The sequence below is a fragment of the Cyprinus carpio genome, chromosome B18 (genome assembly GCF_018340385.1).
Source record: "Cyprinus carpio isolate SPL01 chromosome B18, ASM1834038v1, whole genome shotgun sequence".
In the NCBI taxonomy this organism is placed as follows: domain Eukaryota; kingdom Metazoa; phylum Chordata; class Actinopteri; order Cypriniformes; family Cyprinidae; genus Cyprinus; species Cyprinus carpio.
Window position 1 is genome coordinate 14,499,426 of NC_056614.1, and position 23,487 is coordinate 14,522,912.

Consider the following 23,487-nt stretch of genomic DNA (forward strand, 5'->3'; position numbering starts at 1 on the left):
ACATTTTAAGTACTGGTTTTAAACACAGATGTGAGTCTTCTTTAACAGCTCGCATAAAAAGAAGTGTCCCAGGCTTGTTAGGTTGTGACTGGAAATACTGTGTTTTGGGAGAGGGTTTATAATGCATAATTTCTGTGAATATTGTCACTCACATGCTAGAAGGTGACTGTCACTCAGCCAGGAACAACACTATTATGGTGTTGTATGTAAGGTGCTGTAATGTGAGCCGAGGGCAAGTGGTGTCTGTTGAACTGTAGGAGTGTTTAGTTTCAAATAACGACCTTTTTGAACTACACTATGCTGTCTTATGTCCTCACATATTATGTTTTATAGATGTTAATTAGGAACTGCAGTGCTGTGTAGGGCTGTAACCATCATAGATAAGATTTATTTGTATAGCAATTACATATATAGGAGTAATTTAAAGGGCTTAACATAACCATGGTAAGAAGAGAAATGACTAATTATTTCTATGTACGGTCTTACTCTGGTTGCCTTAACTACTATGTACTTACATTTAAATGAATAATTTGATACAATGCACTTATTGGGTACATACATGTTTTTACATTGTAATTACATTTTAAAAATGAATGTAATTATATTTAGAATTACACTGTTGACCCATCCCTTACACCTTAACCCATCTTTAAACCAACCCATACCACCAAACCTGTCCCTAACCTTACCCGTATCCCACCTCAATAGCAGCAAAAGTGTTTTGCAATACAATATGAACACTATGTAATTTTTTTTTTTTTTTTTATGTAATTACATATTAGTTAAATCCACCTAATATAATGTGGGACCCTATGTGCTATTAAATAATAATAATAATAATAATAATAATAATAATAATAATAATAATAATAATAATAATAATAATAATAATCAAAACTGAGGGGGCCCTATGCTCCAATATTATTATATAAAAATATTTTGGAAAGTGGTTAATCAAATTATTACTTTTACATTTAGTCCTTCCATCATCACTACCACTACTACTACTAATCTTTTATGTAATTATTTTTCCCTGAGTCAATATTAATTTACTTATTTATTAATTATTAATATAATTGAATGCATTATAATTTATGAATTTAATTTAATCTAATTATGCACACTGAGGAGAACATATGCCCCTTAAAATATTTAGGATAGTGTTTGATCATTATGTTTCCCAATGTTCTTGAACTTTTACATTTAGTCCCCCAAACACTGAATATAGTTACTTTGCTTAGTCTTTCCTTTCATATCAGAAACTAAACTCTTACTCTACTTTTAAAGAACATAGTTTGAAATAACTTTTAAATTTATAACACTCCCATTCAACTGCCCCCCCCCCCCCCCCCCCCCCCACTTAGGTTTTATTTTTCTTCATTTATTATCCATGCTTTTAACTAGTTCAGATCATTTAAGCTTGGAAAGTGGTGTTGTTGAAAGCTGAAATTCCAGTTTAAGTAACTACTAGAACTGAAACTAAAGGTTAGCAAGAAATCTTGTGATTTCCTGCAGTCTTTGATATGATTATCAAGGGCCATGCTGTCTACCTCGCTCTCTCTCTCTCTTTTGCTTCTCTTACTATGCGAGCGTGAGGGGAGGAGCAGTGATTAAGCCAGAGGGAGGCTTTACTACACCAGCGTGTCAGATACACATTCAGTCACAGCAGCAGACAGAGCATGAGTGTGAGCGCTGCACTACTGATCCCACATCCAGACCTATAAACAGCTGATTCTAGCAGTCTCAAAGCTGGATCTACTGACAAATTCTCAAGGACTCTGATTTCCATTGGGATTTCTTTTTTCCTTTGAGGAATGAGTTGGAAACCTGTGTCTCAAAGAGAGTAAGTACTCAACTCTTCTTGCTTCAGTGCCTTTAACTGGTTGCTGTTAATGATTGATTGGTGTCTGCGGGAGTGTTTTTGTCTAGTGTGCAAATGAAAGGGTTTTATAGTACTACACTCCTGTTAGCTGCTCCAGACGAGTGGCGTGGCTGCATGGGGGTTTGTTATTGCAAGGGGCTGCTGGGACGGGAGGGATGGAGGGGGAGAGTGTGTGCTGACACAAGACAATCCCTCTACTGTAAGACCTTATCTGCAAGGTGATAGCCGGTCATAGCGGATCACAGGACAACGAGCTCAGTCTGCTTCTATTTGTATGCATGCCTCAAGTCCATTAATTTTGTTTGGGGTTTGGTTTCAAACGATCAGTTTTGCAGGGTGTGTTGCAGTTTGGGTTGGCCGGTGTGTATGAGCTCTTGGAGTTTGACTTGGAGAAGCTAAAAGCTCTGTCTCTTGAGCTGTGGAGTTTAGTATCTTTGCGCACACTCTCTGCCAGAAAACGGGAGCATATGTGGCAGGCAGCGGTGTCTGCGTGGAGAAACTTTCCATGAACTCTGGATGGGGCTTTGCAAGCAAAGGGAAATTTGGAAATTGAGAAGTGTGAGGTTCTCCATTAGAAGATCATGTGGTTTTGGCAACTTTGGAGATCGGTGATTGGGTCAAGGGCATGAGTGAACACTGCAGGTGTTTGTTGGAAACACAAACTTCTTGCTTGTTTTGCACTGGTAATCATCCATAGATTAGTGACTATTAATGCATTACAAATCAAAGCCTTCCACAGAAGTAAATATGAAATCATTTAATTGAAATATGATATTTTTTGACATATGTGGGTTGGTTTTCTCAGTAAATAGGATTTAGGATGGAATATTAATTTGATTTACATAAGAAAACTACATGGTGCTTTACGTGGTGAATTAAAAATATATATATTTTGCCATCATATACTTATCCTCATGTTGTGCATGACCCTGCATGACTTTCTTTCTTCTGTGGAACACAAGATATTTAGAAAAATGTCTCAGCTGTTATTTTGGACCCCACTGACTTTCATTCTAAGGATAAAAATGGTTAAAACATTCTTCAAAATATCTTCTTTTGTGTTCCACAGAAGGAAAAAATTTGGTTTGGTCTTTAAAATAAAAGACCCCAGCATTGGTATGGCTGATCATATTTGTATTCATGTGAGTATGTGCAATCAGTTCAAATCTGCACATTAAGTTCATGTCAAATGAGAGATTTTCTTTTCTTTTTAGCCAGCAGCTTGGACAGCTGCACATGGGAGATAACCACTCCAGTCCACTCAAGAATTGTAGGGAATGGTAACAAACACAGTAATTTTAGCCATCTTCAAAGAGCTGCACGTTCATGCCGTTTACACTGTAGACCTACTTCTCTGTGAAGACTTTGAGGGAATGGTAATTCTTGGAAAAGTTTTTGGAAAGTTTGATGCATGACAGAAGAGGTATTGTGGTGGAAAAGATGACATGAAAGAAGAGCATCAGGGAGAGTTGGAATGATTGTACTTTTAGCCTTTCTCCTGTGTTTTTCTTTGGTCTGATCCATAAAGACAGCGGCTGGCAATAGCATTCTGGCTACAAGAGCCTTGACAATGGTCGGCCTGTGTGAGGCTGTCAGAAACTGTTTGGCTAGCTGTTAAAAATCGGTGCCCGCTATATCAATAGTGCACAGCCTGACTACAGCCCCTGTCAGACACAATGCAACACAATAAACTATTAGACAAGAGAGTTTAAAAGTCAGGGAGTGCATTTGAATGGACAGTTGGACAAGCTGCTTGGCCCTTCTAAAACATTTAGACATTTAAAAAAACTGCCACTTTTAAGTTGCTTTGCTGATCTTATTTGGTCTCCCAGACTCTAAAACCTGTTGGCTACTCAGATATATCCTAACACCAGCTTGGCCAGACTGGAAGAACATCTTAATAAAGCTAAGACCACCAAACCTGCAAGCTGGTGTAAAGATTTTTTTACACCTTCTTTTTAAGCATTGAGTACTGGTTTGCTGGTTTTTGTTGCCTTAAAAAACATCTTAAACCAGCCTAAACGTTTTGTGGTGTGCTGGTCTCCCAGGCTAATTTTAGAGGGGTTTTGAAGACTTTTTCAGCCGGTCAGTTTGTAAGATCAGTTGGCTGCTCAGTTAAACTCCTGCTTGGCCAGGCTTGGAGACCAACTTAAAGCATCTCAAACCACCACAAGCTGGTTTTCTGGTCTTAGTTGACCTCTCAGACTGCTTTTTGCATTGTTTTGGGCACTTTTCAAATGCTAAGTCTGGGTTATCAGCTTAAGACTAGCTTGAACATGTTGGAAGACCATCTTAAACCAGCTAAGAACATCTTAGTCAGGTTGGTAGACAATTTTAAACAAACTACCACCAGCTTGGAAAGAATTAGAATAAAACACACAGAAAAAAAGAACCTGCTGATTTGTAACAGTAGTCTGTTACATATTAGGTCAAGAGTAAAAGCAGGACAAGCGCAGGCTATATCTCTTTGTAGTATCTTTACCGAATATAAAGCTCTCCATTCTCAGGCCTCTACGCACCACCTGTTTCTCATCCCAGTCATCAGATCCCAGGGCTGTTTTTCCAGTATTAGCTTTGATTTCTCATGCTTGGCTGGCTACTATATACCTGCCTCTGCTTGTGTGTGTTAGTAAGAGATTCTTTAACTTGGATGGATTAAAGAACTGGGTCAGTTATATGCTCTGGTCGTAGAATCAAGGAATGTAAATAAGCACTAGTCTTATTTGCTACTAGATTCTTCTGGCAGGAGCTCAAATTCTGTCAAGTGTTGCGACACTGTTGAGGCATAAACAGTATAACACACAAACACAATCCCTTTTTCCACGTCATTAACTTCTGACAGTAATAGGTCTATGTGACACTCCTTAACAATCTCCTCCCAAATAAACATCTTGTATACTTGAAGTGAATTTTTTCTGTAATGCCTTACATTTCATAAAATTAAAACTGAAAAAATATGCTTAGAATGCTGGGAATGCCTTAATAGAGCTGTATAAATAATAAATGAGTTGGTTTGCTGGTCTTAGTTGGCTTTCCAAAGTGGAACTGTTATTGCGCCACCCTTGCTGGAAAAATAAACCAGCTTCAGCTGGTTTGCTTGTTGGAGATGGTTCCTCAGCTTGATCACAGTAGTCTTTTGGCTGGATTTAGATTTTTTATTTTTTTATCTCCCAGCTAAACTAGCTCAACACCAGCCTGGCCAGGCTAAGAGACCATTTTTAACAAGATAAGACCGGCTTTATCCAGCTTATCATGCAGGTCTGTTGGCTGGTTTTAGTGGAGTTTTGGACACTTTTCAGCTGTAAGACCAGTTGACTACTCAGCTCAACTAACTAATAACTAAACACCAGCTTGGTCAGACTGGAAGACCATCTTAAACCAGCTAAGACCAACAAACAAGTTTAGGCTAGTTTAGGCATTTTTTTAAACATTGAGAGCTGTGTGATTATGCTATCTCTACTAAATCCTTAAACCAGCCTAAGATTTTTTGCTGGTCTCAGTTGTCTTAAAAATTATCTAAAACCAGCCGAAACTGATTTTGTTACCCTTACCAAAAAGTAGTATACTTCAAGTTTATTTTATTAAGTATACTTAAGTAAAGTTCAAGTATATTTTTAAGTATACTTTATGTAGCAAGTATACACATATCAGTGTTCTAGTACTATACTTGTAAGTGTACTGTTTCAATACTCATTGGGACTAAATTGGCACACTTTCTAGTATATAAAAGTATACTTTTAAGTATACTTTCAGTATAACAGTAGCAAACTTTGAGTACACAACTACTTTAACTCTATGTTTGTAGTTTGTACTGCAATTATACTAAAACTGAACCTTTAGGTATACTGTTAGTTTTTTACTAATTAAATAATTTGTTCACTTAGAAGTATACTCTCAGTAAACTACTAGTTTAGTAGTTTTATACTGCAAGTATACTCATAAGGTTTCTTTAAGTGAACTTTACATCATACTTTAAGTATACTACTATGTCCCTATTTAGGTTTTAATTTGTATATATTTTGTTATATGAATATCTGAACATACAAAACATACATAGAAAGAACAGAGTATCTGCTTGGAAACAAAAACATTTTATTCTAGATAAACACTTCAATGTGGGTAAATTTCATAAAAAAATAAAGAAATAACATTTTGAACAAAAAATGAAAAAAGACTATGAATTAGATTCAGAATGATAATCAAAATATAGATGGAGTTGATCAACACCCCAAAGCTTGACTGTAATTATTACCTTTTCATCGGTCAACATTTCATTCCATAACGTTACAGTTTTGATGCTGTTTCATGTCAGATGATCTTGTTAGATTACATGTGTTAGTATCTGTTGTTTCTTTTTTCTTCTTCACTTGTGTTTTTTTGGAAATTCGGTGCAGAAGATGTGTACTAGTGCCCTCTACCGTATAAAAATTAAAGCACAAATTCTAGGAGCACAAATATAGTTCAAATACTGTATATTTTGACTTTTTGTAAGTATAAGTCAAGTATACTTAAATGTCATTTTAAGTATATTTCTGAGGAGTACATAAAGCCCATTTCTGAGAAGTACATAAAAAGTAAACTAAAAGCATACTTTCCTATTTTTAGTTTAAAATAAGTGTACTAGTAGCATGCTTGAATAAACTTCTTTTTCGTAAGGGTACTCTTAGCTGGTAGCTCCCAGGCTGGTTTTAGAGGGGTTTTGGACACTGTTCAGCTGGTCAGTCTGTAAAACAATTTGCTGCTAAGCTGAACTAGTTAAACACCATCTGAGTCAGACTAGAAATTATCTTAATCTAGCTAAGTCCATCAAAAAGGTTTAGGCTGGTTTAGGCCTTTTTTATTTTATTTTTTTTCCCTTTTAAGCATTGAGAGCTTTATGTTATCTCTGTGAAACCCCTAAACTAATCTGTGATCGTTTGCTGGTCTAAGTTGTCTTAAAATTTCTGAAACCACCTAACAGTGGTTTTGCTGGTCTGAGTTTGCTTGGTCTCCAAAGCTTGTTGTAGAAAAACACACACACACACACACACACACACACACACACACACACACACACACACACACACACACACACACACACACACACACACACACACACCTTAGACCAGGTCTTAGCTGGCCTCCCAGACTGTCTTTTGAGTGGTTTTGGGGATTTTTTCGGCTAGTCAGGCTGGGAATCCAGTTGGTCATTCAGCTAAATTTGTCAAACATGAGTTGGCCAGGCTAGGAGACCATCTAAAAACAGTTTAGACTGGCTTAAACTTTCTTTCATAGGGGATAACTTGCATTAACCACTAAAATAACTAATAAAAGTATGATGTGTGGGTGGCAGACAGTGGGAACGTGAGTCGGAAGCTCTGACAGGGTTCATGTAGTTAAATCTTGTAAAGTAAGCAGTACCGGAGGCCTGGGGGGAGAGCAGCCACTGTGTTTTTGCTCACTGCTGGGAAGTCTTTAAACATGCGTCTTTAAGGGACGTCACAGGCCTCCCCTCTGGTTTTCCAAGTCATGCTCTCTCTCTCTATCCCAGGGGCCTTACGTGGGAACTGGCTCCAGAGCTGGAAACAGACCAAAAGTTAGTATTTGCCTGCTTGTCCTTCTGACCCTGATGAGAAAGAGCAAGTTCGAAAGAAACAGAAAGAAATCCCGTCAGCAGAGGGGACTTTTTGGGATGACACAATATGTGATTTTGTAGCGTACAAACTTTTGGAGTTTTAATGGTCATTCACAGGGGCAAGTAAGTCTGTTTTCTTAGTGTGCTGCCTGCCGCTGTCACACATACACACACACACACTTTGACACCTTCTGTCTCACACCTGTTCCTACTGCGTGTCTGCGTTTCATGTATTATGCAGGTCTATTTTAAACAGACCAGGACACTGAAGCGTGTCCGTGACTCTTACACCAATAAGAATGTGGTATGTGTATGTGTGCGTGTGAATCACATGTGTATGAGTTTGCATGTGTAGTTAAAATGGCATTCATTAGTTACCCCAGTTGATTAATGGACTTTAACCTAGTTGTAACCGCACTGAGGACACTGACATACACAGACGGCCTGTGATCTGATATCTTCTCATAGCATTCCAGATCATGGCCTTTACTCTACTAATGGCTTCTTTGAGCCTCTCAAGCATACCTTACCCTGACCATGCAGAGATTCACACTACAGCTGCTCTGCCCTCCTTCAGTAGGCCGCTTTTTACGCCACGCTACTTTTGTTTTTTTCCTCTGATACCTGATCTAAGCTGACAGGTTTATTCCTGAGATATTTAATGATTTAAAGCTGCTGTAACCTTGCGAGTATGTATGAGAGAGGTGAGGGCTGCAGATCATGTGACAGTGAGGGAGTGAAGGGATGTCCAGAGCTGTAGTGTTCAACATTTGCACAGTCAGTGCAAGTTAGGATGCCTGCGAGATAAAGTTTACACTGCATCAGATAACACTGCAAATACATTGATGCATCAGATAACACTGCAAATACATTGAGAATACATTTCAGAGAATTGGTTCTTCTTTTTTCTTTTTTTGTCTTTGTTGTAAGTTTGATTATTCAATTTTGTGGTATATGTTCCCCTGGTTAACAACCACTGAGATAAAGTAAAACATTATAGTTTTTAATAGTGACGAGAATTTTTTTTTTTTATCTAATCGTACAAGAACAGACTAATTATTTATTAAAAAAAAAAAAAAAATAATAATAATAATAATAATAATACATTTTAATTGAATGTTTAAGTATTTTTAAGTGCTTTTTATTATTAGGGCCCAAGCACCGCAGTATGACTTATTTTTTTTATTTGTATTTTGTTTACTTGTTTTGGGGGGTAACAGGTGAATCCAAAAGTAGCCTAATTAGAGATTCCAGTTCAGACCTTTTAGGTAATCCAATGATTACTGATTTTCTTCATCCCAAGCTTGCAAAATTTTACCAATGAGAATTTCACTCAGAGGTGAGTCCAGCTGTGCCTTCCAAAACCTAATTTGCTGTATTGCCACTTAATTTAAAACTAACTTAGTTCTTTCCACAATCTCAAAATGCATTTACATATTCCTATCCATCAAATGCTCTATTTAAGCTATTTGGGAGCCTTTATACACTAACCTGTCCTAGGTTTCTGTTGCATATGGTCAAAAGAGAGGCCAGTAATATCCATCGTCCAGTTTGCCACAACAGCCATTCTCCATTTTTCTACATATGCTGAAGCTTGTGTGTGTGTGAGTGTAACTGTACAGTATGTGAAGTGAAGTCAACTGGAACAATGTGCTTTAAACCAACAAACCTTGAAAGCTTTCTGCATGAAAAGTGCAGTACAGTCCAGGTAGCCCTACTTGTGATTGTGTAGAAAGAGGGGAAGTGTATGAGAAAAAGAGAGAAGTAGGATATGCTTGATTTATTAAAGTGGATCAAAGATGTGGCATGTTTATAGAAGCTGAGGTCCAATACTTGTGCTTTACATGTCCACTAACAGCTTCATTCATTCCATGTTACAGGGATGACAGCATTTTGGCCTTTTCCATGAACAGCCATGGTTTTGCATACTTTTATATTATATATATTTACCAACATACAGTTTTCCACACAGACCATGCCAACTGTGCATCCATTCAGATCTTATTCCTCTGTTCTTTGTTCTCCTTCTATTAAATTTTTTTCAAACTCAGAAAAAAGTCCCATCTTGCCATTTCTAAATAATCAAAGTGTTGCTTAATGTTGTTTTCCAAATCCATTTTAAGTCTGAAAGACTTTTTTTTTAGCGTTTGAACATTTTCTGCATCATCCACTGCAACGAACTCAGTGCTGTTTCAAAGAGCTGTGGAGAGATGGGCCTTTATCCTGCTATCAGCACTGCAATATGAGTGAGATCAAAGCATACATATCAACTTATGTGTCTGGCAGCTGAAAATGCCTCTCATGTCTGTCGAAAAATACATTCTGCTAAGATTTTAATTTCCCTTTTGATGTAGCATGTACTACTGAAAAGGATTGGTTGTACTCTATCCAGCTTAATTTTGGGACTGAATCAACAAAAAGGTCTTTATCACCTGATAATGATCCAAATTTGTCTGATTTTCAGATAACCTAGAAATGAAAGTGATAAAATACAGGCTTTGACTGGTCCTCAGTGAAATCTTAACCACATATCAATGTTTATGTCTAGTTCTTGCCATTATGGCTGCATCTAAAGTATTGGATATGGATCTGAATGGTCAGCCATGTGAATCAGGTTGAGCTGTTAGCTGGCACAAAAACACCAGATCCGCATAATTTCATTTTCATCTTCTCTACGATCAGCTCTGACCTGAATAAACTGAGCTGGGTGGTACGATCACTATAGAATTACAAACTCAGTCACACCTCCAGTTGAAACTAGTCCATGTACTTCCAATACTTCTTTTCATAAGGAGCCCCTCCTTTAGTTTTGCTTCCTCCCACCACTCCAAAATTAAATTTTCTTTAAGTGGCTTTTAAAAGCGGTGTTGTTGGAACTTGTTGTTTCATACTAGATTAACTGGACTTTCATCACATCTCAGCTTGAGCCATGGTGTCCTTCTGAACACCTCCCCACTAATTAGACATCAGGTTTTTGTAAATTGCCATCTGATCCACTATGAATTTCCTCTGTAAATTTGGCTGTAGATAAAAGTTACCTTAATTTAGCCCAAATATTAACAGGAGTGAAGTGTGAACATATTGAAGTGTGCTTAAGTGTACTTCTAATCTTCAAAAAAAAAAGTTGCATACGCAACCAATGAGCTTGCTACTTTACATTTAAAGGGCTGGTTAGCGTTCACTTGAGCATTTGCAGTGCTATTTCAGAGTTCCTCTGAAACCCACCACCTTCCCCAGCTCCACCTGTATAGATCTGCTACAGGTTATTTTATATGCTATTTGTGCAGCAGCAGTATGCCTTAAATACACACGGCACCGTATCGCTGTATGCACTGGCAGTAGCAAGTTCCTGTACTTGCTTGCAGCAGCAGCAATAATTTACAACTACAGCAATAACCAACAGCAGCAGCAATTCAGCAGCAGCAGCGTAGCAGATCTATAATCATAACCATTACCATGCTAAAATCTTCTGAGAGTTGTCATGATTGAAAGGCTATAATTCATTCAAAAAATGGGGTATTACCGCCATTTCATTTCTGTGTCTAATTTGAAGTGGGCAGAATGCTAATGAGCCGTAACTGATGAAAATAATCTTAATTTTTACCCTTCCAGTCACATATTTTGCTGCAAACATCATTGACCATGGTATAATCGGGATAATGCACATGGTTTTAAATCTGAAAGTGCACCGTGTATAAAGTTATTGTCTTTCAAAAGAAAGACTTGACTCTGAATCATTGAAACGAGTCATTTTTAAAATGAATGCCAAGCCGTTTCATGTTATGTGTCAACATGAAACATTAGCATATTGCCTGCCCACTTTTTGCGCACAGACCCGGGAAAACTTGAAAACTTGGTCTGAATGGAAATGCAAATTCATTCTTTGCCACTACGTGGTGCTTTTGGAGCAGTAAAAATAGCTGCTCCCTGTTGTTGCTGTTGTGGGGACTCCCAAAACCAAAATATGAACCTTTCATAACCCATAACAGGGGCACTTTAAACAAATTTAATGCACTGCGCTTCACGTTGGGTGGTTCTTGGTCTTTGCGTCGTGCATTAAAATCGTTTAATGCACAGCTAGCCATGCATTATCCCTTATATATACATATAGCCCATATTTTAAACTGTACATTCAAATAATACAATATTAATGAAATAAAAGTCTATTTAAGTGCACTTTTAGTTCTTAACACACTTTAGTGAACTTTTAAAATGGAAACTCTTTAATAATATCAAATTAAAAGTTTTACATTAAAGTGCTTTTTAAATAATTGTTATAATAATCATTTGTGCATTAGAGAAGTATACTTAATTTGATGTGTTACCTAAAGTGCTTAATTATAATTTTAACTGTAGTGTGTTATATTATATTTCATATATATTACATATTCACCACAGAAAGAACGGAATATATATTATTTAAATTCTTTTTCACATATATTGAAGAAATACTGGGGAAAATGTCATTTATAATGTCATTATAAAAGAAGAGATTTACTGTATATTGAGTGAATAAACTGGAAAGACATTATATATTAAGTGGGCTAAAAACCATCTAAAGTTCTAAAGGTTAAACTATTATACATTTTAATTTTATTTTATTTCAATTAACATGCTGTTAAGTGTCCGAAAACATTATACTCAATTTGCACTTAAGAATATTCTAATATTTTATTTCTGTAATTTTGAAAGTAGACTAAAGTGCTTGCAGACATAACACTTCTTTCCCTTACACAGAAAAAAAAATAAATGCAAATTATAGATTTTTCATGCGCCTATCATTATGCTAGTGAGCTGCCACTTTGATTGACATGACCCATGTCGGCCCTATTAATTATGGGTCAGTCCATCCTCCAGGGTCACAGCCTGTCGTCTAGGACTCAAATGTGCGTGGAGTGGAATTCACTCAAAATACTAAAAATAAAGTGAGGGATTGTTTGGATCACAGGCATGATTGAGATGCCACTGCCGGGGTGACATTGCACTCTTTAGCCCTAGAATGAGCGGTGCTTTATTGAGCCGCCTGCAATGAGATCACCCACCAGTCAGTGTTTGCACAGAGCAGACTAGCTGAGTGGTTTAGTTACGGCAGCGTAACAGCCCCAAATGACCCTCAGGTTTCTTTTGTAGCGGCATAAACGCTGCATGAATAAATTCCCACCATCGATGAATCAAGAGCTCCTGCTAATAGTCAAAGTGCTGATCCAATTGCAAAGTGCTGCTGATAGATTTTACATGCACGGTTTTGATGTATTAGGAGGAAAATGCACAAAGATTTAATCTCAGTAATGGGCATTTGAAGTGTGCTGTCTAAAAGGACAGAGTGCATTTCCAACAAAAGCTCTTGTGAGGCAGAGTGCAGACTGACTGCAGTGTTGGGACTTACAGCCATAGAAATGGATTGCCGCAGTCTTTCTGCCTCGACTCTGTTGGTGGATTATGTGATTGGCACACTGTCACGCATTCAATCGTTTGGATGCTTTTGGGTTGCTTCCAAGCGAACAGCAGTAATTAATGGTCATCAATCTTTGCTTAACAGTAAAAGGTTTATCTGGATGCATGTGAAAAGCCAACATAAAATGCTTTTTAGATTGACTATCAGCTATCAGATTCAGTAGAATGTGAAAATGCAGATAGAAGAGATGAGAGTGTGTAGACAATGCATGTAGACAAGTGCAGTCCATCTCCATGACAGATAAAGGTCAGGATTGCACGTTAAGTGTTATGTAAATTTTATTTTGTTTTATTTTATATTTTTATTTTATGTTATTACATTTTATTTTCATTTATTACATTTTACTTTATTTTATAATTTTACAACATTTTATTTTATTAGTACATATTTTATTATTTTATTAGTCCTTTTTATTATTTTATTTGTATTTTATATATTCAGGCACATGTTTTTGGCTTCAAGTGAACCTTAAAGTAGCCTAAGTATGCAGGACTTTTATTTTATTTTGTTACATTTTATTAATTTATTATAGTTTACTTTATTGGATCATTTTATTTTATTTAATTACGTTTTATTAATTTATTATATTTTACTTTATTTTATTATTTAATTTTATTATATTATATTATGTTTTGTTAATTTATTTTATTTTATTTTATTTTTAGTCCATTTAATTATATGTATTTAATTTGTATTTTAGACATGTTTTTGGCTTCAGGTGAAACCGAAAGTTGCCTAATTATGCCTAATTTTATTTTATTTATTTTCAAAAAATATATATTACATTAATATTTTTTACTTTATTTTATTACTTTTTTTACTACATTTTATTTTATTACTACCTTTTATTTAAATTTTTACTTGTAATTTTATATTATATAAATTTTTGATTACTTTGATTATTTTGAGTGCTTTTTATTATTTTATTTTTATTTGAATTTTATATATTCAGACACATTTTAGTGTTGAGGTGAACCTTCTACAAAGATTCCAGATTTCATTTTATTTAGTTTGTGTCTTTTGCTACAGCTAAATTGAACTCTAACTTAACATGACTATGCTGCTCAACAGTATTTTGTAACATAGTTTTTACATATGCAACATTGTGTATAAAAATAAAGTTTTAAAAATATATGTGCAACGAAAAGCTCTATCCTCAGACAGTGCATCTCAGGATACATTCATGTTTGGGTTCCATTCTCTCAATGCTACATTGATCCTATCATGCCATGCCGTTGTGCAATATGCTGTATTGATTATGTAAAGGGGTATCATGTTGCAATGGTAAAGTATAAATAAACAACTTGCTGCATTTCTCTGTACACTGAACATACAGTTCAAAGAAGGCTGGCCAGTCCAGCCACAACAAAACCATTACAATCTCACAAATCATCATTCTCCATTGAAGACTGATGTATTCACAAAATAACATTTTTGCAAGCAAAATAATTTTAGTTATATAAATTATAGTAGTTGTTTCTCAAGAATCACATTTTTTATGATTTGTTTAGAATTTATGATATATGCCTTTGTATTTTGCAGAGGAATAACCATGAAACCATAACAAGCATGTTAAATATAACTGAAGAGCCAATAGGGCCATTAACAGCACTGGAGCTTTTAACGCTTACCAAGATGTTCACAATGACTAATCAAGCTCACGACTGCGACTAGCACTAATACTATAAATGATATCAGAAAGACTTTTTACTGGCGGCTATGGAGTTAGAGCTCCATCTGTTTAGCGGGGTTCAGGAGGCAGCACTGGCAGGAATCTGTCTTGCTGTGAAAGACAGTTTGAGCGATGGGAGAGATATTGATGGCCATTAGGAGGGGCCGAGTGCTCTGAAGACCCCCTCGCACACACCGTACTATTGGCCCTTTGATGTGATCGATGGCTGTAGCACACTACCAGCACCCTAAACATCTGTCTTATGCATGTTAAGTCCCAGGAATGCAGGCATTTTCTCCATGCTGCACTATCTATTGCAGAAAATATACAATAACACCACCATCATGATTTGTGTATCATCAGTTGTAGGTCTGCATCTACAAAGAAGTAGCAAAGGTCTAGGATAAAAGGAGGAATGAATTACAAATTGCTTGGACGATGAAGCATGCATTCAAAATCTCAAGTAGCCAGTGAACAGAATTTTTTCTGCCTCAGCCAAAAAGAAATGAATCACACCATAACAGAAAAAATAAGATTGTTTTTCAATGGATTATTTTCTTTGAAAAAAAGATGAAGGATTGGATCTGGCTTCTTTTTCTTGATTTAATTAACTCTGAAGCCTCTGCTTTGTCTTTTTGAATATTAGTGGTAGAAGTATCAGAAAATATATATAAGACATTAGCCTAAAAATATAACAATTATAATAGTGCCAGCAGCTCAGGCATAACAGGAAGCAGAAGTAGCACAGAAGTTTGCTTTTATCAACACTCAGGCCAATATTACCACCACTGAAAATGCATTAAATCAGATGGTGAGATAATGGCGAACAATTGGAAACATTTAGAAATGGAAGTAAAGTGGTAAAGAAGGCCATGACCTACTTTCAAAACCAGACTACTTTTATGGCTCTTTTCACCTGTGTCACGCAAACGTCACTCCATGTGTTTGGATTTGGGCTTAACTTCTAAAACAGCTGGTTGGAAACATTTGCAAATCTGTGGATATCACAGCTGCAAATGTCTATACCTTTCCTAGATCTAATATAAATATGCTTGTTTATTTATTTATTTATTTATTTTATTGTATTAAATAATACTAAATACAAATATATAAATAATTAAATATAATACATTTAAACATTTATTTTATATCTTATATTATAGTTTAAAGTTTATATAATACAGTATTTTAAGAAAAAATGACTGCTGAAAATGCAGCTTTGCCATCACAAGAATTAATAACATATTAAAATATAATTATAAGATATTAAAATAAAACATTAAATATTAAATAAAATGTAAAAAAAAAAAAAAACACACACACACAGCACGCACACACGCACACACACACACACACACACACACACACACACATATATACACAACTATTTTTTTTATTTTTATTTAATTTACATTTTTATTTTATTTTAGTCAATAATTAGGTGATTAGGATCCATAACCTAAACCTAAAAACCTAAACCTAAAAAATAAACAAGTATTTATTATTTTAACTTGAACACAGACACAGTAAGTAAGCAAACAAGCTGTAAGTGGGAGGCTGGTGGATTCCAGGACTGCAGGGTACTGGCATTCTTCCAGACTGGTTTGTATGTAATTATACTGGGATTCCTGGATGATCTAAAGCAGAAACTTTCTCCAGTCCCCTGATAGCCATTGCATGGAACCCACAAGTCATATCTATGTATTATATAGCAAACAGGGTCAGAGCAACTGTCAGAGCTTTATTAGTGAACGTTTCTGTATTCGCCAAGTGCACTATTGCCTCTGTTGATGCTAGGCTACAAGAAAATTAACTGTCTCAACAGAACATCATTACTGGACCACAAGGTTTGAGCATTTATCTTCTGTCCCTGCAATGCTTTTAAAATGCCGCTGACACAGTAATTGCGCAAATGCATTTCAGCGAGTTTGCACAGTATGGGGCTGAGATTCTCGGAAGACACAGATGTTTGACTTTTGTAACAGCTGTTTTATATTTAGAGCAGTAAGACAGTCACTTAGATACTGGCTAAAAAAATGCTACCTTTGCAGGTAACATACGGAAGTAGAAAAAATACTGAAGCAGGTTTATTATTTAACTGGATATACTTAACTGAAATAAAATATATAAAAAACCCTTATTTTTTATGCCAGCTAGTTCACAAGGCAACATTTTAATGTTTAACTTGTAGTAAAATAACTAAAAACGAAAATAAAAATAAATAAAAAAATTTATATAGTTACTGTAATACAGTTAATAATAAAGACGATGATGATGATAATGATGACAAAAAAACACAATATTACTAAAACTTCAACTAAAATTAAAACAAAGTATGAAAATAAAAACGAATTAAAATATTTTAGTATTATAAAATTATTATTATAGAAAAAATAGCATCTCAATGATACTAAAATAATCCTGTTCCAATGGAAGTAATTAATTAATTAACTCTTTAATGAGACATAGTTTCTACTTTATATCGTTATTTCTAAATTATGATTTTACGGTTTCTTGGAACACTGTCTGAATGTTTCCTTAGGAGATGCTTTCATGCATTGTCTGTTAAGACATTGCCTGACTGGGCAGCAATGTAGCTGCCTTTGGTTTTCAGACACAGCCACTGTTTAAAACGGCCCAGCTGGCATGAGAAACCTCTATAGAGCCTATTGGAGCCAAAAACAGTTGACCTTTAGTTAATAGAAGGCAGGTCTCTTTTTTTCTGTTTGTACGGATGCATGTGTGAAACCTTAAACTGAGAAACCCTCTGTTACATTCATTGCTTATTTTAGAAATAATAATTTGAGCAGATATCTTCACATGGAATCTCCTAGAATCCCATTGTACAGACACATTGAAGTTGCACAGCTGTAATCAATGTAATTAAATCCTGTGCAGTGTAGATATCAAAGCAAATGTCGGCATGCATTATTTACTTGAGTAATTACAGAGTATCACTTATGCCAGCTGCTCCAGCACAGAATGAACAGTCGTTGTTCATAAAATAAACATAATGAGATTTTATCCAAGAAAAACACAATGCTGTAAATAATGTAAAGGAGGCCCATTCTGCATCTTCATTTTAATGAAATAAACATGTCCAAAAAACTTTGACTGGTGTATTTTTAGTGAACACTTGGCAACCCCAGGAGACCCTAACTGTATTGATAGCTTCAGTAGATTAGATTACATCAAAATAAATATACAACCCAAGTCTTGACTCAAGACCCCTCTTCCTTTTTTTTTTAAACAAACCTTTGTATTTGAGGTTGACATTGTATGCGTCATGTCTCCGATGACCCAGTGCTGAATAGATAAAGTAAAGATGAGGCACAGATACTCCCTTTGCTCAAACAGGACTGTGAGAAAGAGAGAGCTCCTCATGGATTAAAGCCACTTCCAGAAAATCATCGAGGTTACTTCCCCTAAGGACGATCCACTTACAGCAATACTCAAAGAGAGCGGTCACTAATAAATTCCCCTTATGTACATTTCAGGATTTTTTAAAGAACAACTCAGTAACGTTTATTGTTTATTGTTATTGTTATTGTTTTTGTTTGCAGTGGATGATATAGCCGTCATCCTGGATTTATACTAAAATGTAGCGCTTATTAGTGACTTTCGGCATGTAGATTAGAAATATTTATATTAGTGCTGTCAAACGATTAATTGCTAGTAATTAAAGTTTTTGTTTACATAAGATATGTCTGTGTACTGAGTTTATTTATTATGTATATAAAAATATATAAACATTCAGTATATATTTTGAAAGTACATGAAAACATGTATGTACATTTATATATTTATATCATTATATTTTATATTATATATAAATATAGTTAATATATAAACAACATATTTTTCTTAAATATATACATTAATGTGTTTGTATTTATGTATACATGATAAATATACACAGTACACACTCATATGTTATATAAACAAAATATTTTATTTTGGATATGATTAATCGCGATTAATCGTTTGACCGCACTAATTTATATACAAATGTATACAAATAACTTTTTTTGTTTTTTAAATTGGCTACCAATAGTAGCTGTCAAATCTTGTATGAAAGAATTACTTATTGATTGATTTAGGCCAGTTGTATGTGTGAAACTTTTTAATTATAATTTTTTTTTATTTGGTTTTTAATGTGTTTTTATGTGGTTGCTACAATATGCTTATATATATATATATATATATATATATATATTATATATTATAATATATATATATATATATATATATATATAATATATATATATATATAAAAAATATTCAGTGCTTTTTAAGAGTAACACAATAGATTTGAATATGACGAATACATTTTGTTTGGGTGCCAGGATAAAAAGGGCCTGTTAAATCTATGCCAAATCACTCTCTGTCTACAAATTCTTAGATTAATCTAATATTAAGTGAGACACTTTATATAATCATCTTGTTTTAATTTTGCACTTGCGGGGGAAAATGTAAAGCACACTGAATGTAGCCACCCACTGAAATGGCAAAACTCCACCTGTTGCATTTTGTTCATTGAGATTCTGGCTTCTCCATCTGAGGAGCTGTTTTATATATTCTTTTCTGGGAATAGCATTTCTTTGTAATAAATTCCAGTGAGGCTGAATTCTTGGAAAACCGCGGCAGTTCTTTCCTTATGCTGCGTGTTATTAAGAAAAGCTTTGTTCGAAATCAAACTGAAAGCAGTGGGAATGCCATCAGAGATGAGTCAGTGCTGTGACAGTAGCAACATTACAGCTCTATTTATATTGACATGGCTCAAATTACACTTTGGCATTCAACTACATACACATTCTTTCTGAAAGAATCGCTTTTTAAATACAGTAGTATTTGCCTAAAGAGCTGAGTGGAAACCTCTGGGCCTTTGATCACAACTATAAGAATGCTGACCTGGAGTCAGTTATCATGTTGCTTTAACCAGTAAAATAATTATATACACTAAAATGAAGAATATACCAGAAACAGCTTTTCATTTAAATATCATTTTACCTGACAAAGAGACAATCGCATTAGCAGTTTTGTTCACAGACGCTTCTGTGCCAGATTCTAAATTGAATCTCTGCTAGAAATATTTGCACATCTGACTCTGTCCCCGTTAGAGGTATTTTACTTTAGAGAGAAAGCTCTAATGATATTCCTGGGCCATTTCATGGTCATATTTTACATTTTATCCACATTTATCTAGTTAGGTAACCCATTTAATTAAACTAAATGTAATGCTTTTCATCTGAGAAGTCTTGCCTAAAAAATTAGCTTTAACCTTTTCAAACTTGATCTGAGCCAGAATATTTTTTTTCTCATTTTGCTTTGGTCATTTAATAAGATTTTAATTAGGCTATTAAAGATCTTTGAAGGAACATATGGATGTAATTACGGCTGCCCAGATCTCCCAGGGAGGAGTGGGCCATTAATTACTCTAAGCTGGGTCTTGGGATCAGCTCGGAGAGGAAGACAGCGGAAAACTCCACAATCTCAGATCCCGCACTTCATGATTCACTCTTTCCATAGAACACGGGAAGTTAAATACAGTTGACACTGATGTTGAACTTTACTCTGATGACTTAGTGTTAATGAACAGGTGTCAGCTTTACTTCCTGTACTTCTGAAGTGTTTCGATACCTGTGCTGCTGAGTCACGTTTTGCAATCACTCTGATTCATAGGTGTCCATTTGTATCTGATCTCAAAGTTTGCAGAACGTCTGCAATGGACCGTTTCAACAGGCACTTTGAGAGCAATGAGTCATAGTTCTGTCACACATGTGCTATAGTTATTCTTTAAAGTCCCCTTGAGTCACGACACATTCCTTCTCTCAAACATCTGCTTCTGCACTCACACATCCACAGACACCTACTCACACGCACACTTCTACACACAAAACACTGCTGATTTGGTGAGTTGTGGAATAAATAAGCATACTCCATTCCATCAATACACACAGTGTAATTTTAATATATATATATATATATATATATATATATATATATATATATATATATATATATATAAGATTTTTAATGTTATTTAAGTCTCTTGTGCTCATCAAGGCTGTATTTATTTGATCAAAAATACAGTCTTCAGTGTCACATGATCCTTCAGAAATCTTTCTTATATGCAGATTTTTTATCAGTGCTGGAAACAGTTGTGTTGCTTTTTCTGTAGTAAACTATTTATATTTTTATGAAAGATGGAAGTGACATTTGATGCCATCATTACATATGGCTCACAAACTGGAAGAACACAGAATTATACTGACTGGGCGTTGACTGAATGGAGATTATTTATGTACTTGTTAACACATGCCATCATTTTAATTATCTGTGTGGTCTGTGGATGAAAGTTTCCTACTTTATGATAATGCAAACCATTTCCCTTTTTTTCCCCTTCAGGAGTTCAGTATTATTTGCACACTAGTTTTATATGTCTGGGGAGAAAAAATAATTTAAAGGACAATTCATCCCCAGATCCTTCCAAGTAATACCCACCAAATGTCTCTAAATCATATTTGTTTTCATGTTACAAATCATATTAAAGTCATGCTGTATCTTTTTTTTTTCCTCTGGCTAACAGTGATTGACCCACCAAAGAAAAAAAAAACAGAGATCTTAAAATTTTTAAAAACTACCAAAACAAATATATTCATTCAGTCCAAATGAGATCAGTTTTTTCCATTATTTTAACTGAATGATTAACATTTAAACATAATCCTCATTCTTTGGGGTCTTAGCTTTTAGGATTTGGGGAACTGTATTTAGTATTTGATCATTCATGACAATAAACACCTTTGAGAACCAGTAGTGAGATGATTTATGGCTTCTGCATTAATCCAACAGTAGAAAGAAAGGGAAATGTGTATTAAATCTCTTTGAGAGAGACCTTCAGCGTCCTACTTCAGCTCCTCACAGGCCTCAGCAGCATTTATCCTCTTCCTGTCAAAACTTGAAATTAATGAGATCACATTGCCACTGGGCAACTGGGATGTCACTCCAATGTTGCCAGCGCAAGGAATGCTAATAGTGCTTTGTAAGCTAGTCTCCTGCACCAATATGGCAGAAGCCACAGCCTTGACCAGTGCAGGACACATTCCAACCCCAGCATATGGACAGTAGCAGGGGGAGTTTGACCTTGTTATTGTGTCTCTTACTTGAGCTGAGATTTCATAGCTGTTGGTGATAAAACAGTGTAGCAAATGCCAAATTCAGCAAACAATGAAGTCTGCGAACTCTTTTAATGGGAATTGAGTTCTTTGTGGTGGTTGCTGATGTGCTATCACCAGACTATACATAGAATGTCATTTCAAGGTTGCATATTTTCTGTAAGTGAAGATATAGTGTCCTTTTGTGCAACTTTGTTTGATATGTGCCATATGTTGTTCATAGGTATATACAGCTTAAACTGTGACATAAATCTGTCATTATCAGACATAATGTAGTAAACTGTGTTGTCCTTTTAGGCCTTGTCTGATGTGGATAAACCACAATCCTCAATGATTCAACAGTTCCACAGAAGACCATTTGTGGAAATCTAAACTGCATTCCCTTGTAATCAGTTTATCTCCTCATGCTGTGCCATACAATTTTGAGAAGCTGTTTAAACAAGCAGCAGTTTTCCCATTTGGGACGTGAATCTTCCCAGTGGGAGTCCAAGGTCTGTCGTGCTCCAGATGGAAAAGTTGCCTTGCTTCTGTCTTCTTTTTATTAAGGGACGACTGTCAGCTAGTGCTCTCATGTTGTCTATATTAGAGCAAAGCATCCTTGCTGTTTTGGCAGTTGTACAGTAAATTGGCCTGCAGTATCACTCTTAGAGCTTGATGCCAAATTACAGCGTTGGCTCGATTTTGAGGCTTTTTGAGGTAAAGCACAAATAAATATGTTGATCTCCAGAAGTGTTATGGCATCAACAGGCCACCCGTTACACCTTATTAAAACTCAGTGATTACACTTTTTAAAATGTTACATATTTGTGGAATGTTATATGTTACATTCAGATGCCTATAGAGAAAGCCAGACTGCTTTTTTTTCTTCCCCTAACTCTGATTTTACCACACCCTATTTGTTAGCTTACTGTTGGCAGTTCATAAAAATAAAATATACAAATTGATGTTTATATTAAATCTTAAACCTAAATGGGAATTGCAATTGGATTAGCTTTGTGGTTGTACTTAAAAGGCTCGTCTATATAGCCAGAGTAATGGAAACCACTTAAGTGTTAGTCCGCTGACATATTGGGTTGATGACAGGGTTGGGTTCTGTGCTGTAGATCACATATCAAGTGCAAAGCTATTCAGCTTATTTACAGTCCATTTCATTTGCCTGGAAGTCAAACTCCATGTATGACTTTACCTTGCTTATCTAAATGGAAGCAAATGAGGTTGACTAAACAGGAAGCTGGAAATCACGCATTTTATGGCTTTACGATTAATATCCGTTCTCAGAATGGTGCTTTATGGAATGGAACAGATGAATGATAATCAGTGTGGGTGATTATGGTAAAGTGGGGTCATCTGTTCTCCAAACTTTGTAAGCTAACATGTAAACAGAGAATGAAGCACTTTCCATTGTCTCATAAATTATACCACCACTTCCAGGAAGTGCTCATTTATTGCCTTATCATCCTTACACCCTACTGAGAAGACCGGCTTACGCCAGTAGATATCTCCATGTTGTTTCAGACTAGTTTTTGTTGTTCACCAACAAATACAAGTGCACCATAATGATCTTTCTTGTGAAATTCGCTCACCGAAGAATGGCATCCAAAATACTGCATAATATAGATATTCCATTGACTAGCAGTGGTGGTCTTTCAAAAAGGGCACTTTTCTACAAACTTGCTCACCTTAGCGATT

At 35.4% G+C, this 23,487-nt stretch overlaps 1 protein-coding gene across 3 annotated transcripts in view; it reads left to right on the plus strand.

Annotated features, from left to right (window-relative positions):
* LOC109063944 (semaphorin-4B-like) overlaps nucleotides 1-23,487 on the plus strand; it is a 67,898-nt gene that overhangs the window by 8,686 nt on the left and 35,725 nt on the right. Inside the window, exon 1 of one of the 3 annotated variants that reach the window (XM_042743965.1) lies at nucleotides 1,480-1,843. The exons of the other annotated variants lie outside the window; for them this stretch is intronic. The gene's annotated coding sequence lies outside the window, so the exon portion shown is untranslated. Of the gene's footprint in view, nucleotides 1-1,479; nucleotides 1,844-23,487 lie in introns of those variants that run through there. 3 annotated transcript variants of the gene reach the window in all.